The following is an 18,646-nucleotide window of genomic DNA, read 5'->3' on the forward strand; positions in this document are numbered from 1 at the left end:
TTTCTTCCCAAGGGATCCATTCACTCCCTTGGTACTTTTTCTATTCAAAAATTCGGTCACACTGAGCAATCTGTTTCTGATCGCCTCCTCTTCTCTTTTCTTTTTGTTGGATTTTTTGCCTTTGCATCCTTTGCCCTCACAGATGGCTCTACCATGGATTGGTTGATACATCTAGTGTCGGTGATGCCTAGCTCATCCACCTCTTCCTCATTATTTGAATTCCATTCATCCTCCAATTCCAAATCGACCACAGGTTCAATTTCCTTTTTGGCATTCTGACTGTCTTCTTTGATTTCTGTTGGATGTTCGCCTACTCCGTAAGTTTACTGATATTTTATGGGGGAACCTGGAGACCAACAGGCCATTCAATATGCTCGAGATAGAACATTTCCCCAAAAGATGTTCCTTCCATCATTTGTTTAGGCCTCCAAATCTTTTTTTCTTTCTTTGGGATCCTACAATTGTCTGTGGCATGATTCCTCTTTCTATAGTTTAGGCAAAAATATTTTTCATTTTCAACTTCGATCGATTGCACCCAATCCACCCCTCGAATTCGCAATTTTATTTCTAAAGGAATTTGCCTGACCGCCGCAAGCTTAATTCTTGCATAAAGGTACGAATCACCAATTGTGATGTCCGCATCAATTTCAATCTAAGTGCCTAATGATCTCCCAATTTTTTCAAGGGCTTCCTCCGTCCAATATTCCATCGGAAGATTATTTAGGCGGATCCATATCGGCCTATCGTAGGGATCAGTTTTAAGAGGATTGAAATTTTGATACCATTTTTGTATATATAATGGCTTCGAGTCCATAGTCCAAAGGACTCCTTCCAAGATTTTTTGTCATTCCTCCTCCAACGCAAACACCACAATGAAAAAACCTTTCGGCAGAAATTTGGTTATTTGAGGCGTATGACATGTCTTCTCAATCTAGTTGGTGATTTTCTTCGGATCCGATCCAGAGCCAATGAATCTATAAATAATTGCCAAGTCCTTTAGATAGTCAATGTCTTCCCTAACCTCCTCCATAACGTCGATGATCATGAGATTCTTCGCATCCACATCCGATTCAAGGTCAATGTTAGTCTTCGATGTAGGGTGAGTGCCACCAACCCTACTTCTCCCTTGCGAATTGATCTTCTGCTTTTTCACCCTCCATTTTTTTTAATTAGAGAATATAAACTTCATAATATATCTATTATTTATTAATATATAATATATATTAAAGATATATAAGTTTATATATATTATATTATTTTATATTATAAATATTAATATGAATTAAAAAATGGTTTAAATATGTCCAAGGGGTTGAGCTTAACTAGCTAAAACACTGGGTTCTCACTGTGGAGACTCAAGTTCAACTCCCAATAGGGACATCTGAAGTGAAATTCTAAGTTGTGACTCTTGGCCTTCCATAGGATGGGAAAGGTCTTGGGGTCAATCTAATGGAACTCTAAGTTGTGACTCTTGGCCTTCCATAGGATGGGAAGGTCTTGGGGTCAATCTAATCAAATATTATAATAATAATAATAATAATAATAATAATAATAATAATAATAATAATAATAATAATAATAATAATAATAATTCAAAGATATGTAATGGGGATGGGGCCCCCTACTGTGTCCCCACTGGTTCATAGCTCCAATCAAAAGCTATTCAGGCTTCGGCCAATTACCAATCAAAAAAAAAAAAAAAAGTTTAAATATGATATAATATAAAAAAATTTATAATTATTAGTATTATGAATCAATTTAGACTTATTATTAATTCAGTTATAATTATAATATAATAATAACAATATTATAATAATAATAATAATATAATAATAATATAATAAATATTAATATAATATAATAATGAAATTATAATTATAATTATAGTTCAACTTGAGATAGGATTATGATTAACATTCTAATATAAATATAATAAATAAAAGCCTCTCTATAGATTGAATTATATCTACCTAACCTTAATAGAATTGAACCCTAATCTTAATCCTATTCAAATTGTCACCCTAATTAAACTATGTTTTTAATTCATAAAAAATATAATCATAATAATAATAATATCTACATAGTCTCCTATGAGCGTTAATCAAATCTAGATTCATTTTAGTGTACTAACTAAAGTGAATAATAGTTAATAATGCTCTCAAATCTTAAATGTCTTAAATTGATGTCTTTGAATATAACACATTGAAAATATTATGTTTAATCAAAGCTTAAATGAAAAAGGTAAAGATAAATTTTAATAAGACACATCCATCTATCTTTTTTTTTTCAAACTACATATTATATTGAATATATTTAATTTACAAAATTATTTAATATTTAAATAAAATAATTTTATTTTTTTTATTGACGCATAATGAGGAGCTCTGTACATTAGCACCCACACCTCAGCGGCCATCTTCCACACCAGGGCAGGAACTGCGACATGGTTGGCAGGCCTCCATCCGGCAGGGAAGCATCTTCACATAACCACCAGTGGCAGTTGGTATTGGGCAAAAGAGTTGCTAGGGGAGAGAAGAGGGAGGCTAGGGTTTCTCTGAAACAATCAAGTATGTGGGTGATCCCCATCACCTCTCGAATCCTTGACTGCGCCACCAAAGCAAATAGCATTCCACTCGGTTTTCAAGCAAATTCTTCAGGCCCCAGACATCCCCCTCAAAAGCCATAACATTATTCCCACCCACATACCTATAGAGCGGAGGGTTACAGAAGACCCGCTAAGGATAGAGGAAGGGCATTGCCATATCATGGCCACAAATTAGCCAATTCAATGCCGGTTTCAAAGCTGGGGAACTCAGTCCATCATGAAAGCAAAAATGTTGCAAGGAGCGAGGGTGCCCTAGCAGCGATAAACCCCGACCCGGAGTTCATCAAATTTTTGAACTCCAGGGAAGCCATGGATTTAAATAAATATTGTAGAGGGCATGGGCTCTTTGCAAAATGGTGAGGGAATAATCAACCACTCGCCGAAATAGTGGAATCGTGGAAAAAAACATTCCATAGCCAGGTAAGTATCACTACCCTATCAAATAATTTTCTATACACTGAATGCTATAAAAAATCTTTGAAAGCCAAATTATTGCATGAAGAATATGTTTTTTACAAACCTGTACAAATTTCAATTTCATTGTTTGGCAACATATATTCGATGCTAATGGATATGAATTAAAAACGATATCAAAATGGGTAGAAATCCACAATGTTCCTATAGAATTAATGCATGCTAAAATTCTTATAGAAATTGGGGATAAATTGGGAAAATTCATAGCCGTAGAGAAAAATTGGTTGGATAAATCTAACATAAAACTATTAATAGAAGTAAACAAGGGCATAGAAGACCTAAAAAATATAATCCTAAAAACAATAGATGGTATCTAGATTCTAAAACTGGTATGGTATATTGGCCCGGTAGTAGAAGATTTAGCTTTCTGCAAAAGGTCAAACCCTAATCTATAGAAGCCGCAGGAAATAGCAAGTGACAACCATAGAGCTCCAAAAGACAAAACAAATATCCAATTTAATAATGACAGAGGCGGCTTCATTATAAACACTAGTTAGAAAGAGAATGATAATATCCCAACCCCGCCTCCTTTCCCGGTCTTGAGTAACAGTCCAGACAAAGCCGATAACAACAAAGAAACTCAGGTTTATGATAACGAGGACCGAATCCAAGCAGAACTGAACAATGTTATAGAAAAAAATAATGGGGAAACTAGTTGAAGAATTTATTGAGGAGGTACTCATTGATACTCCGACAAATAGGGCAAATAATGTCAACATCTCCAATATAAAACAGGTTCAGACCCCCCTCAAAACCCCCTCACTAAACACCAACCCGACTGAGGTGGCTCGAGAGGATACAACCATAGCCTCTCCCACTTTGGAGGAATCACCTGTTGTGGAAGGATTGAATGAAAATGAGGAAAGAGAATTTATTATCAATGATCTGGTCAATATGTAGGAAAAGGAAAGTAACATAGTATTAGACAATAGCTCAATCAACCCACAAAACAGAGGTATCCTCCAGATGGGAGGTGAGAAATTAACTACTGACTATGCAATATCCATGAGCAACAAAAGAGGTCGGAAGTCTTTTTTAGACAAAAGGAAGATAGACAGGGATGCGGAGGGGCAGGCCGAAATCACAACACTGTTGGGGCAAGGAAAATCTCCCCTCCCCCTCGTAGAGGTATAAACATACTTACATGGAACGTTAGGGGTTTGGGAGCCCCTAACAAACAAAGATTGATTAAGCGAAGCATACTGAAATCTAATATGGACCTAGTTATGATACAAGAAAGAAAACTAGGCAAGACTAATATGAACAATTTTAGTAGAAAATTCACCTAATGGCAGATGGAAGCGGTGGATTCTACAGGGGCATCGGGTGGACTGGGTATAATGTGGAGAAAAAATGCAATTGCCTTCACATGTCAAACCAAGATGCAAAATTGGATGGCTGGAAAAGTAAGAGCCCTTAGTCTAAATCTTGAGTTTATTTATTTTTGATCGGTAATAATAGTTTTTATTTCATTATATAATATAATTATTACATCTTCAAAATTCAGGCTTTCAAACTTCATATAAGCCCGATCACAGATATTACATACTTACAATTGCTGAATTTACCATGGCATTGGCATCCAAAAAACAACTACATAACAAACAACTACACAGCAACAAGCCACCCAACTATCCAACCCCCACGATTTCCATAGGATATTATGTATTCCTATGATAGCTACAAACGACACAGACCATTCATTCCCCTTTTAGGATTACATAGACAAGATAAAAACCATAAAGTATCTGTTGATATTCACAAAAAAATAGACGCTACTGCCCATTCACACCCGCCCTAACTAACACTTGCGCTTGAACCAACCCCCATTCTAAAACCGAGATGTTTCTACACCTGCTGCAGATTGGTCTGGAAAGACCTTCGCTTCCTCGCCCCTGAGCGCTTGACTTTGGGATGTGCCTTTGGCCATGCTTTGGCCAGTTCATTTTCTTCCTAGTCGTGCTTCAGAATTAGTCGCTTCAAATTCTCCCAAGCTCCCACCCTTTCCAAAACATATGCTTCCTTGTCGACTTTTCCTATCCAACAGACAAATGAGACAAGACCAAATTCATTCGCATCCTTGGCTTCTGTGAAACCCTCAGAGTAGTCAAAGCCAACCCCTGGCACTGCCCATTCCAAAATGGAGTCGAGCCCTTCAAGCATTGCTTCTTCAAAGATGGATGTTACAGCCCACTTCATCGTGTCTATATTTTCTCCAATCTCCAAACCCCAGGCTATTACCATTGAGATGATGTCCAAATTGACCTTCCATCGAGACACATTCTCCATGAAGTAAGGTCCCACCAACTTCAAAACTGTGTTTATCATTTCCTCCTCCTTGAATCTGAGAAGCCCTGACATTTTGTCTCTACTCACGGCCCCCTTGAAACCTTTTTGTTGCTTCTTGGTTGTGACTGTGAAATTCACTTCCATGATAGCAGCACCCACTCTTTCTTCCCTCTCAAAGAAACCTTCTTGTTTTTCTCAAAAATTTACTATCTTCGCTACACACACTGATTTGCACTACTACCCTTAGATTTATAAATCTTGCATAGGCCCTGGTTAGGTGCATTACACACCATCCCGAGGATCATGTCGTCGCACGTTTGTCACCTCAAAGTTTCCTTACAGTTGTATTCAATCTCCACTTGATCATTTGTTTTAATGATAGCATTTCATGCTTTCCAATGGGACGGATATCATTTCCCCTTTTCATCCCTGATAAGACGCCATTTCAAACCATAATTGTTGTGTATTTGTAAGAAAATTCAAAGATTCACCTGTGCGAGCTTTCAAGTCATCAATTCTACCTGGGAGCCATGCTTATAAATGACATCATCTGCCTACCATCATGCCTCCCACACCAAACATCCAATCATTGCCATGTCACATCGTCCAGAGGTAATATCCCCTAGATGTCATCCAATTTTAATTCTCCTTCTAAATCGAACAACAGAGCCCATTTGGATAATCTGTCCGCAGTCTGATTACCTGCCCTTCTAATATGGCTAATTTTAAAATTTTCAAATTTTTTTAACTCTTCTATGATCACTGCTATGAAACCTTAAAGATGCCATGCATTTATCTCTCCATTCATAATAGCTTGAATTATAATTAAAGAATCCCCTTCTAGATGGAGATTTTGGACCCTTTCTCTTTTTGCTAATCCTATCCCCAGAAGGGCTGCTTGGAATTCAACCTCATTATTTGTGCTCTTCTAAAGTCTTTTGGCTCCATATTTAATTAGCTCTCCATTGTCATCCCACATTGTAAATCCAGCCCCTGCTAGTCTGCCAGATTGTTGTGCTGCTCCATCAAAATTAACTTTAAACCAGCCCTTCTCTGGCGGTTTCCATTGGGCTTCCAGTGTTTTATTACTCTTTCCCTTGCTATTTGTCGTTGATTCATGTCTTATTTTGATTCCTGGCCAAGCTTTCTATATGTTTCTGTCCATTGAGGTGAAGGTGGTGGATAGTGAGAAAGTTCGGGAAGCCACTGAGCCTACCACCTCTTCAATAGCCCTATTAATTCTTGACAATAACCGCCTCTCATCCTCCATCTTATCCTGAAAAATTTATCTATTGCATTCTTTCCATATCTCCCAAATTACTATAGAAGGGTTGATTTTCCAAACACATGAGAGGGTTGACCTCCTTGATTGCCTCGGCCATCTCTCAAAAACCTCTTTTAAGAAGCATTGTAATGGTCCCTGCCAATTTAAACTCCTTTGGAGTTTAGACCAGCACCTCTGTGCAACTTCACAGGTTAAAAGCAAATGGTCCGTGAATTCTTTAGACTGATTGCACATCACACACATAGATGGGCCCACAAAGCCAAGTCTTTTTCTTCTTTCCCCTGTTACAATTATGTCTTTAACAACTAGCCATGCAAAGGCGCCAGCTTTCGGGAGACATTCTTTACTCCAGAAGAGGGCCCATGTTTTTGATTGGTTCTCCTCCCTACCTTCCATGAGTTGGTAGCCCAATTTCACTGAATATTTGCCATCCCTTGCACCACACCAGATCATTTTATCCTCTTTTCCTATGAGGAAAATCTTCCTCTGCTCCAGAACACTCCTAAGCCTCTGTTTCTCCTGAACTGATAGACCTATTGTTGAAAGATCCTTCCATATCCATTCCTTACCTAACTCTCCCTCTATGTTATGCATGTAATCCTTTACCTTGTCTCCCCATAAATGCACCAATAAATCCTTTGCCTCTGAGAAGTCTCCCAAATCTCTTATTGCAGGGAGGCCTGCCTAAGAATCCTCTCAGAACTTAGCTTTTGTCCCGTCCCCAATCTGCCATGTTAGATGGTCCGTTACCACCTTGCAACACTCCATTATGAAGTTCTAGATCACTGATCCTTTAGGAGGATTGCAGATTGTGAAGATTTTGTGGTCCTCTACTGAATCTAAGTATTTTTCTCTCAGCTTTTTTACCCACATCTGGTTTGGGTTAGAATAAATATTCTACACCAATTTAGCCCCTAGAGCGTTGTTCATTTTTTGCCAGTCCCTCAAACCAGCACCCCCCCTAATCTTAGCCTGGCAAATTTTGTACCATGCCAGTAGTGGGATTTTTTCTTGATCATTTGCCCCATTCCAAAAAAAGTTTCTCATCGTCTGTTGGATTGAATTGATGACCTTTTTTGGGATTTTTAGGCACATCATTGAATAAATTGGGATGGCTGACACAACTATTTTCAGAATTAAAATTCTGCCAGTTGAAGTGAGCCATCTGCTTTTCCACCCCTCCATTTTATTAATACAACTGTCGATTAGTTTTTTCCACAACTCCGATTTATTTGCTCCTCCAAAGAAAGGGATTCCTAAGTATTTGTCTGGTAGGGAACCCACTTTCATACCCAAAATTCTGCATATTTCCCTTTCCTTGGATGGTTTACAATTGAAGAAAAATATTTTAGATTTGTGCCAGTTAACTTTTTTCCCCTGAGGCTTTTTCATAAATGTCCAGGGTTTCTTTCATAACCCTTCCTTCCCTTGCAGAAGCATCTCCTGCGAGAAAGGTGTCATCTGCAAATTGTAGATGTGTTATTGGATTTACTCCTGCTGCAATTTGCACACCCTTCCAAACACCTTCTTCCCATTTCTTGGAGATAAAATGGTCGAGCACTTCTGCCATGATAATGAACAAGGATGGTGAGAGAGGGTCACCTTACCTTATGCCTTTTCTAGATTCAAAGAAACCTCGGGGGTTGTCGTTTAAGATGACTGAAAATCTTGGGGAGCTAATACAACTTCTGACCCAAGTTATCCATGCCTTGCTGAAACCAAAACGTTGAAGGAATTTCATAAGAAATTACCTATTTACTTCATCATACGCTTTCCTTATGTCAACTTTTATTGTCATCTTTTCAGTCCTTGCTATCTGGGTGGAGTGAACAGCTTCATGGGCGAGGATGATACCTTCAAAGATAGACCTACCTGGAGCAAAACCACTTTGCTCACTTGATATGACTATGTCCAAAACTAGTTTAAGTCTATTTGCCATGACTTTAGAAATGATTTTGTAAATGGAGTTACAAAGAGATATCGGGCAAAAGTCATCAAAAGAGTTAACTTCAGCCTTCTTTGGGATCAGAGCTATCAATGTGTTGTTGAAATCTTTTAAAATAAAACCTCCCTTCCTAGATTCGTCTACAACCCCAAGGATGTCTTCCACCATGATGTCCCAAAACTTTTGAAAAAAGAGAGCCGGGAAGCCATCCGACCCTGGTGATTTGTCTACTCCTAGGCTAAAAACAACATGTTTTACTTCCTCCAAATAAACCTGTTTTATTAACCTTCTATTGTGTTCTTCCATGATACATGAAGGAATTACCTCTAGTATGTGAAGCATGTTATCATCCTATTAAAAATTTATGAGAAGTGGTCAATTGCTTCCTGGTTTATCTGTTTGAGATCTAAAATTGTCACCCCATCTTTGTTTTTAATTGAGAAGATCTTGTTGTGAGATCTTTTAACTTTGACTGAGGTGTGGAAGAACTTTGTGTTTTTGTCTCCTTCCTTTAACCAAGTTTCTCTGGACTTTTATCTCCAGTAAATCTCCTCTCTAGCTAAAACCTCTGAATATCTTGTGCTAAGCATTTTTTCTTTTTTTAAAAGTTCTTCATCCATCCCTTGAAAGATGATTTGCTCATGTAAAGTTTTTAAGCCTTCTTCTAAATCTACCTTCTCTTTAAATATATTTCTAAAAGATTCTCTATTCCATCGCTTAAATTGTTCCTTTAAAAACTGGAGTTTTTTGAAAAAAAGTGAGAGCTTTGTTACCTAGATTGACCGGCTTGTGCTTCCACCATTGTTCAACAAGGTTTCTAATGCAACCATCCCGAAGCCACATTGCCTCAAATTTGAAAGGACATCTCTCTAGAACACTGTCATCTCGAATCCTCAGGCATATGGGATAATGGTCTGATCCCATGATAGGTAAAATCTCTGCTTCGCTGGTCCAATGGCTCTCCGTCCAATCTCCTACTATAAAAAACCTATCCAATCTTTCAACAATATTTAGGAAGCCACTCCTCCTATTGGTCCAAGTGAAATCTCTCGATTTGAAAGGGATTTCTATCAGACTTGAGCTTATACAAAAGAGCTGAAATTTCTTTGGCTCTGCCTGTTCCAACCCACACCCCCCATTTTTTCTAAAGGCCGAAGCAGCGCATTGAAATCTCCTCCCAGAATAAATAAGTTCTCCTTGTCATTACTCAAAATTTCTGACAGCTCACTCCATACTTGCAATTTCATATTTGTGTTAATAGGTCCATATATGTTTATAAGGAAGAAACTTGTTTGAAGTTGCATTGACTTTATCTTCAGCCATTTCCACCACCTAGTGGCCCTTATAACTATCACTTCCACTACTAATTCCTTCCAAAGAGCTGCTAGGCCTCCAGAAGCGCCTTGATCTCCCACCAAACTACATTTCTAGGGTTGAAATTTCCTAGAAAAAGAACTAACATCTTCCTCTTTAATCTTTGTTTCCTGTAAAAGCAAAATCTTCGGTCGTACTTGATCAACGCATCGCTTGATCAAGCGTATTTTGTCAGGGGAATTGAAACCCCTTACATTCCAAGAAAGGGTCCTCATTGCCCTTGGGAAAAGGCATAGCCTCTTCCCGATCTCAATTTGCTTTGGCCTGTTGCATTGCCTGCCAATTGTAGTTTAAACTTATTAGACTTAGCACCTCTTTTCTTTTTCTCCCCCACTCTGGCTTTGGATTGGAGGGATAGAGTCATCTCCAATGATTGCCTTTCTTGCACTCCTACTACAACTGACCTACCCAAATCATCCTCTTCATCCTAGGATCCTGATGTTTCAAAATCATAGTCTGACCCAGATAAATTTCCTCCACTGTCTGCTACACCCTCAAAGGAACTGTCTAGGTTTCTGATTGGAGAAATTTGGATACCCTTATATAATGGGTCCTCTCCTGGGGGGTCTGTGAATCTTCCCATCTTTTCTAAGTTGCACGAAGACTGCACTTGATCCATATCTTTTTTAGTCACCTGATTGAATCAGGAGATATTATCCTCCAAAAGATTAACTATGTTGTTAGGGAGTGTTATCATCCTTTCCCCCTATTGTGATGTCTGATCATTTACCTTGCCAATCTGGGAGCATGGGATTTTGTTGTCTTTAATAGGGGCCCTATCTTCCATAGGAGAAGACTTGCTAGCCTCCACTCTTAAATCCTCCCCCGACCTGTCTTCTTTTGTAGCTCCCTTCTCTGAAAAAGACCTATGTATCCCCAGCTGAACTGTGAAACTGATTTGCACTATCAATCCATGGCCCAATTTCCCTATTAATGTGATCAAAGGAGTGAGCCTCCGCCATAAAAGACTCCTCAATGACTTTCTTTTGAGAGTCAACTATATCCATTTGTGTTGTCTCTGCAGGTTTTCCACAGTTTTTTGCAATTGATTGAATCTTCCAATCTTTTTCATTCCATTGGCATTCTCCATGGTAGCCTTCTGACAATCTGACAATCTCCTTCTTAAGAAGTTGTTGCATTACTTCTTTGCCTTTATTTTCTTTTTGGTAGAAGCCTAATGGATGGATTTTGATGGTGCATTTAGCACATGATTCCATGTCTTCCTCGAGCAACACTTTTTGTTTCCAAATCCCCATCCCTGTTTTAATTTCTAGGGTATTAGGGAGGTTGTGAATTGTCTGCTAGTTTATGCATAGCCGAGAGATTAGGTTGAAATCAGATGGATTGACAAGATCTTCTGACATTACATATTCCCCCAATTGGTTACCTATTTGTTTTAGCATCTCTATATCCTTATACTCTCGAGGAAGGCCCTGTAGTTTAATCCAAATGAGGGTTTTTTCAATTGGGGCTTCCCAAGGGTTAAAATTTGGTGCCCATGCTGAGATGTTTATACCTTTCCCTTCTATAAAGAAGGGCTTATTTTCTATAATCCAATCTCTATCCTAGGTTGTTGGGCAGACTACTAAATAATATCCATTACCCAAAGTTTTGAGGTCCATGCCTTCCCCCCAGTTTTGTCACACCAGTTCCTAAATTTGGAGAAGGTTGACCATTTTCCTCCCCATTTAAAAAACATGGATTTATCCGACAAAAAACTGAGTGAATCCTTCCATGCATCAATTGAAATCTCAACCGTCATTACTCTACTAAATTCAACATTAGGGTTTACCTCTAGGACCTTTGCTGCTTCTGAGGATAATTTTGGCCGCCAAAACTTCTCCTGCACTGTCCTGAAATCTACTTTGGGGTCAAATCTGAAATCATGATATGCTCGAAAGAAACCTGCCTTTTGCTTCCATGGTGATTTGGATCTATCTTCTCTCCCTCTGTTCCAGTGCTTTGTGTTCCTGAGAGCCTTCCATGACCAAGAGCCTTCCATGACCAAGAGATTAGTTTGGCAGGAATTTGAACACTACTTAAATACTCAGGATGAAAAACACATCATCATAGGTGATGACTTCAACACCATCTTGTACTCATCTGATAAAAGTGGTGGTATAAAAACCATTAGACAACCACAAAGAGACTTCGCAAACTGGATAAATAATAATAACTTACTTGAAATCAGGACTGAGATGGGTTTTCACACATGGAATAACAAAAGAAAATATTTATCCAACATTGCAAAAACACTTGATCAATTTTTCTTCAAAGGAGATCTAACCGACCTCAAAATAGAATTAAAAACAACAGTATTACCATGGTCAGGCTCTGACCATTACCCGGTACTTTTATAAATTATGGGGGAAACAAAGCAAACTCGGTGTCCCTTCAAGTTCAAAGGAATGTGGCTTACACATGAAGACTTCCTCCCCAACATACAAAAATGGTGGAAGGATAGTGTCTTTGTAGGATCTAAAATGTACTGTCTTGTCTCCAAGCTGAAAGAGATTAAGCATAAATTGCTAGATTGAAACAAAAAGAAATTCAAAAACATCTTTGAGGAGAAGTCAAGAATTGAGAAAGAGCTGGAGACAATAAATACTGTTGTGATGTAAAATGGGATGACCTCTGAAACATACAAGGCTGAAAAAATGCTTTTATGTGAATATGAAGGCATTCTGGCCAGAGAAGAGATATGCTGGAAACAGAAATCTCAAGAGACATGGTTAGAAGATGGAGATAGAAACACCAAATTTTTTCACAACAGTGTCAAAATTAAAAGGGCAGCAAATAAGATTACTCAAATCACCAATGATAGTGATCATATCATTACGGATCAAGATCTAATCACAAAATATGCAACCAAGTACTTTGAAAATATTCTCAACAACTGGGAACACTCAAACCTCCCTAACAATAGAATCTTATTAAATAATATACCCAAACTGATAACAGAGGGTGATAATAAAATGTTAAACTCTAAAATCACCCATGAAGAAGTCAAAATAGCTTTGGCACAATTTATAGGAGACAAAGCCCCTAGACCGGATGGCTTCCCTGCTAGTTTTTTTCAGAAATGCTGGCACATCTTAGGGAACAAGGTTACTAATGCCTTGGAATCTGCCCGCAATGAAGGGAAGTTCCTAAAAGAGACCAATAACTCCTTTTTGGCCTTAATTCTAAAGAAGGAGAATCCCTCAAAGTGGGAAGAATTCATACCCATTTCTCTATGTAACATGGCTTATAAACTACTAGCTAAAGTCATGGCCAATAGACTAAAAAAATTACTGCCTGCCATAATATCAGAAGAACAAACAGGCTTTGTACCCAATAGATCAATTTTGGATGGAATTATTATCGTACAAGAAGTCATCCACTCCTGTCAGTTCCAAGGGCAACCTAATATGCTGATAAAATTAGATATAAAAAAGGCTTATGACAAAGTGGATTGGTATTTCCTTTGTAGCTGCATGAAGGCCTTTGGCTTTCACAAATAATGGATCAATTGGGTTTACTTCTGCATATCAAACCCTAGGTTCTCTATCTTACTAAATGGGAAACCGGAAGGCTTCTTTGAAGTATCTAGGGGACTCAAACAAGGTGACCCCTTATCCCCATTCTTATTTACAATTATGTCTGAAGCCTTAGGTAGAAGCATGGATGCATCACGGAGGTCTAGCAGATTGACGGGGATTTAGATCACTAGAGGGGTAGATCCATGTACTCATCAATAGTTTGTTGATGACACAATGATTTTGGGGAAAGGGCAGCTAAAGGAAGCTAAGGAAATCAAGAAAATATTACAATCTTATGGACTGGCTTTCGAAGAGATGGTAAACAAGGAGAAATCAGAAATATTCTTCTTTAATACGGAGGCACGGGAGGAATATAGTATAGCTTCGTATCTAGGGTACAAAATAGGTCATCTACCATTCTCATATTTAGGGATGCCTCTGGACAAAGGTATCAGAACCAAAAAACTTTGGGATCCCGTGATTGAAAGGGTGAGGAAGAAGTTGTCATCTTGGAAAGCCTTATGGCTGACAGGGGTAGGAAGATTAACCCTCATAAAAATAGTATTAGCGGTAATGCCTATTTATCTTCTATCATGTATACCACTTCCAAAAGGGGCCTATAAGAAACTAACCCAAATAATTAGAGATTTCTATTAGAATGGTGCAGAGGATAAAAACAAAATGAAATTGATATCATGGGAAAAGATATGTCAAGAAAAGAGTGATGGAGGCATGGGAATAAGAAAATTACTATGGCAAAATAAGGCTTTAGGGGCAAAATTGTCATGGAGAATGTACACATCCTCAAAAGCCAAATGGGCCAGAATCCTTAGGAGAAAATACATATCACAAAATCAGAGAGAGGCAGTATTTAGGGAGACAAACCCACCCAAGGGATCTAGAATCTGGAACTCTATTAAAGAAAGTCGATCTCTCATAGCGAACCACCTATCCTAGGATATTTGTGATGGTAAAACTGCCTTTCTATGGGAAGATTCCTGGGGGGTTACCCCTCGATAGACAGTCTGATGAATACAATTGGTATAAAGGACCAAATGAAATCTTTATGGGGTAATCATGTAAGGGATTATATGACATTGGCACCAAAATTGACAATGGGATGGAAATGGAAAAACATGCTCCCATTCTTGGTGGACAATAAAGACCAAGAATTGTTGCAAATTCTTGAGGGCACAATAATAACACTCAAACCTGGGCTAGATGAGATTATATGGTCGAGATCAAAGGATGGACAATAAAACTGCAAAGATGGTTTCAGAACCATATATGATGAGGCAAACAATATTAAGGACTATATCCCTAACACAATATGTTGGGACAAATTTTGTCTCCCAAAAGCTGGCTTCTTTGCCTGGGTGGCATTTCAGGGGAAGGTCCTAACTACAGAGCAATTTAAACTTAGAGGCTATGAAGGACCCTCAATTTATTTCTTATGCAAGGAAGACGAGGAAACAAATGATCACATATTCACAACCTGTAACTACACACAAAAATGCTAGTATTGATTGGTGGCACAACTAGGTTGGTTAGGTGCCCTTATCCCTGGCCTAAAGGATTGGCTCAGAAGTTAGCCAATTATCAAAAGGAATAGCATCTTCCACAATTTATGGATATGCAGCCCAACAATAGTAATCTGGGAGGTTTGGAAGGAGAGGAACAAGAGAATTTTCCAAGAAACATTAATGAAGGTAGAGAATTTGATAGCAAAAATAGAAGCCCCCATCATAGAAACCTCCAATAGTAGGAATACGACCATTCCCCAATATGATAAGACATTTACAGATTGGGATAAGTGCATTAGAAAGTAGTGGAAGGGGATTAAAATCGCTCCTTTCTTTGGGAAGGGGAACAAGGACAATACCAAAGTTAGGAAAGCATGCAAATGGGTGCTCCCAAAGGCTGGATGGTGCAAACTCAATTTTGATGGAGCATCCAGAGGCAATCCAGGGGAGGCAGGGGCAGGATGTATAATCCACTCACATGAAGGGGTATGTATTGGATCAAGATCCTGATATCTAGGGCATTGCACTAACAACAAGGCATAATTATTGAGCCTAATAGAGGGTTTAAACCTATGCAAACAATTAAAAATATCTAAATTGGAAATAGAAGGGGACTCGACCATCATAGTTAATACAATGAGGACCAAGAAAATGCCAAAATAGGATAGAGCCCTTTATCTAATGGAAAGCTTCTTAGATTACACGCTCAATCACATATATAGGGAAGCTAATACATTGGTAGATAATCTAGCTAATTTAGGGGCAGATGGAACAAATAGAACCACATCATTAACATACATGCAATCAGACCAAGATACTCATAGGTAGGTAGGGATTTAGACATAATCCTAAACAACACATTCACACACATATTGGAAGGTATACATATGTATATGCACAGATAGCGGTATATATGTACGCATATATTTGTACTTATATACTTATATGTGTACACGTGCATGTATATATATATATAGATAGATACATACATATACATATATATGCGTATATAATCATATATATACCTATCAATAGTATTCTTAGAGAAGAGCTCACTCCCATGGTTCTGAATAGACTTTTATAGATGCATACGAATTTGTATACACAAAGTATGTTGGTATGTTGGTATGCATATAGGGCTATATACATACAAATATATGCATATATATACAAACATATGAATACACACACACACACACACACACACACAAAAACAAACATATACACATTTAATATTTACATATATATACAGAGAGAGAGAGAGAGAGAGAGATGTTGAAATATATATATATATATATGCATAGGCACCATCATACGTCAAGACATTATCATTTAGGCACAGTTTGAACCTTTAGCAAGCTGGAGATACTAGGGTGTAAGATAAACAGAGAATAAAGGAAAAAACAACCAACAACCCCATAGTCGATATGACAGGACATAATAGGGATGTAACTTTCATAGATGTGACCGAGATACATATGGTCATATGTATACATATAATAGGATTATATACTCAAATCTACACACACACACACACATGCATATATATAGATATACAAATATGGATATAAATATATATGCATATAGGTATATACATAAATTTTATAAATCTATATACATATATATGTATATAGATATATATGCATATAGGCATATATATATAAATGCATATATGTATATAAATATATATATGCATATAGGTATATATGTACACACGTACATGGACAAAAATATAATTAAGCATATATATACTTACACAGAGATATATATATATATATATATATATATATATATATATATATATATATATATATATATATATATATATATATATATATATATATATATATATATATATATATATATATATATATATATATATATATATATATATATATATATATATATATATATATATATATATATATGCAGTATATAAATATGATTAAACATCATATGCTAGAAATCATCATGAAGACATTGCTCGACTGCTTGAGCAATCATATATTGGAAACGCTAGGGAGTAAGGTGAACTGACAATCATGAAAAAGTAATAATCACTCCCATAGTCATTATAGCAGGGCATTTTGGGGAGGGAAATGTGTCAGAGGTATCAGAAAACAATCATAATATATACTGAGAGGCAGATAGAAAACCATCAGGAGATTAACCTGACATAACCGGGATTACAACTTGTATTACCGATAATATCGGTTAACATAACCAGTATATCTAAGTAGAAGCACCCAACATTTATCTCTGTTTAAAAATGGATTTTGGTATTTGTATTTGCCCTGAGAAGCATGAAATGTCCTTGGAGAGATCTCTAACAAATGTTGGTCGATTATTTTGAGATCAGAAGATGATTTGGTCATACATGCGACCAAAAGGATTATGGGTGATGAGATTATACACTCGTAACAGAAAAAATGAGTTAATAGCAGCATCCCAGTAGGGTTTGCAACAATACTACTCGCAATGGGAGAAGAAAATGCAATCACAGTCACACTATGAAGGCTAATATTCAAAGAAGAGTACTTGGTTAACCTGAAAATGGTTATTAAATGTGTGGATGATAAGCTTCATATACCTTACACGGAAGATTACACCAAAGTTGTGGAAGCCATAGATAAGGAAGAGGTGTTCGATATAGAGTTCACAAGGCCTATTCTCAATAGCAAGGATCAAAAAATTTATCGTCAAAGACAAATCGAGATAGCAAGGAGCATTGCATTCCTCAAACAATGGCTTGGTGTGGTAAAAGAACCAAAAGGGGAATGGTGGGTAAGTTATACAGTAGAAGAGGGGTGGACCTCGTTCCAAGCTGATAATCCCAGTGATATGGAGGCTGAAGAAACACGGGCCTCTGGCATGGAAGCCGTAGATGACAAGGAGGAATAATAAGTTTTCATAACATAGTTTTGTTTACAATTACTAATATAACTAATCTTATACACAGGGATGTAGGATCTACAATTAGTACAAGGCACATATTGAACTATTCACAAAAATACTTTGACATAGCATAGATAGTGAAGGGTAAGATACTCACTTGATGACATTTTCAAAACATATAGTTATACTAAATAAGTGAAGTTTAGAATGCAGATGTTTCTTGAATCAAGCATATACTAAAATACAGTGACAAGGAGTACTCTAGTAACTCTTGCATATTGGTTTACTTCAACATTTATATTTAAACATATATAAGTCTCAAATATCATGGTAAGAGCATGAATTACAGGCTAAATGGGTTGTGTTATTATCAGTCCTTTGTTGACCAGTGTTTATACCCCTAATATTATTGTAGACTGGGTAATCTTTCATAGTATAGCCAACAATTTCTGATGCTGACTTAATATGAAAGAAACCTAGGCTATAATAATAATAGGGGTAAGTATGCAGAGATAATATTAGCTCTTCTTCTTCTCTTTGGCACTAAAACTTAATAAAGAGGTTTCTAGAAGGATTGTTTTGAGAATCTATTTTGCAAGAAAATTAGAAGATGGCAAAAATGGCAACAATTTACTATGAAGTCTGGTAGAAGCATATTACCTCATGGAAATTATAGATGCTACCTATGAAGGGCTTTTTGATCAGCCAAAGTGAAGAATTTGTAAAAGATTACAT

Source organism: Cryptomeria japonica, chromosome 9 (assembly GCF_030272615.1).
Source record: "Cryptomeria japonica chromosome 9, Sugi_1.0, whole genome shotgun sequence".
NCBI lineage: Eukaryota > Viridiplantae > Streptophyta > Pinopsida > Cupressales > Cupressaceae > Cryptomeria > Cryptomeria japonica.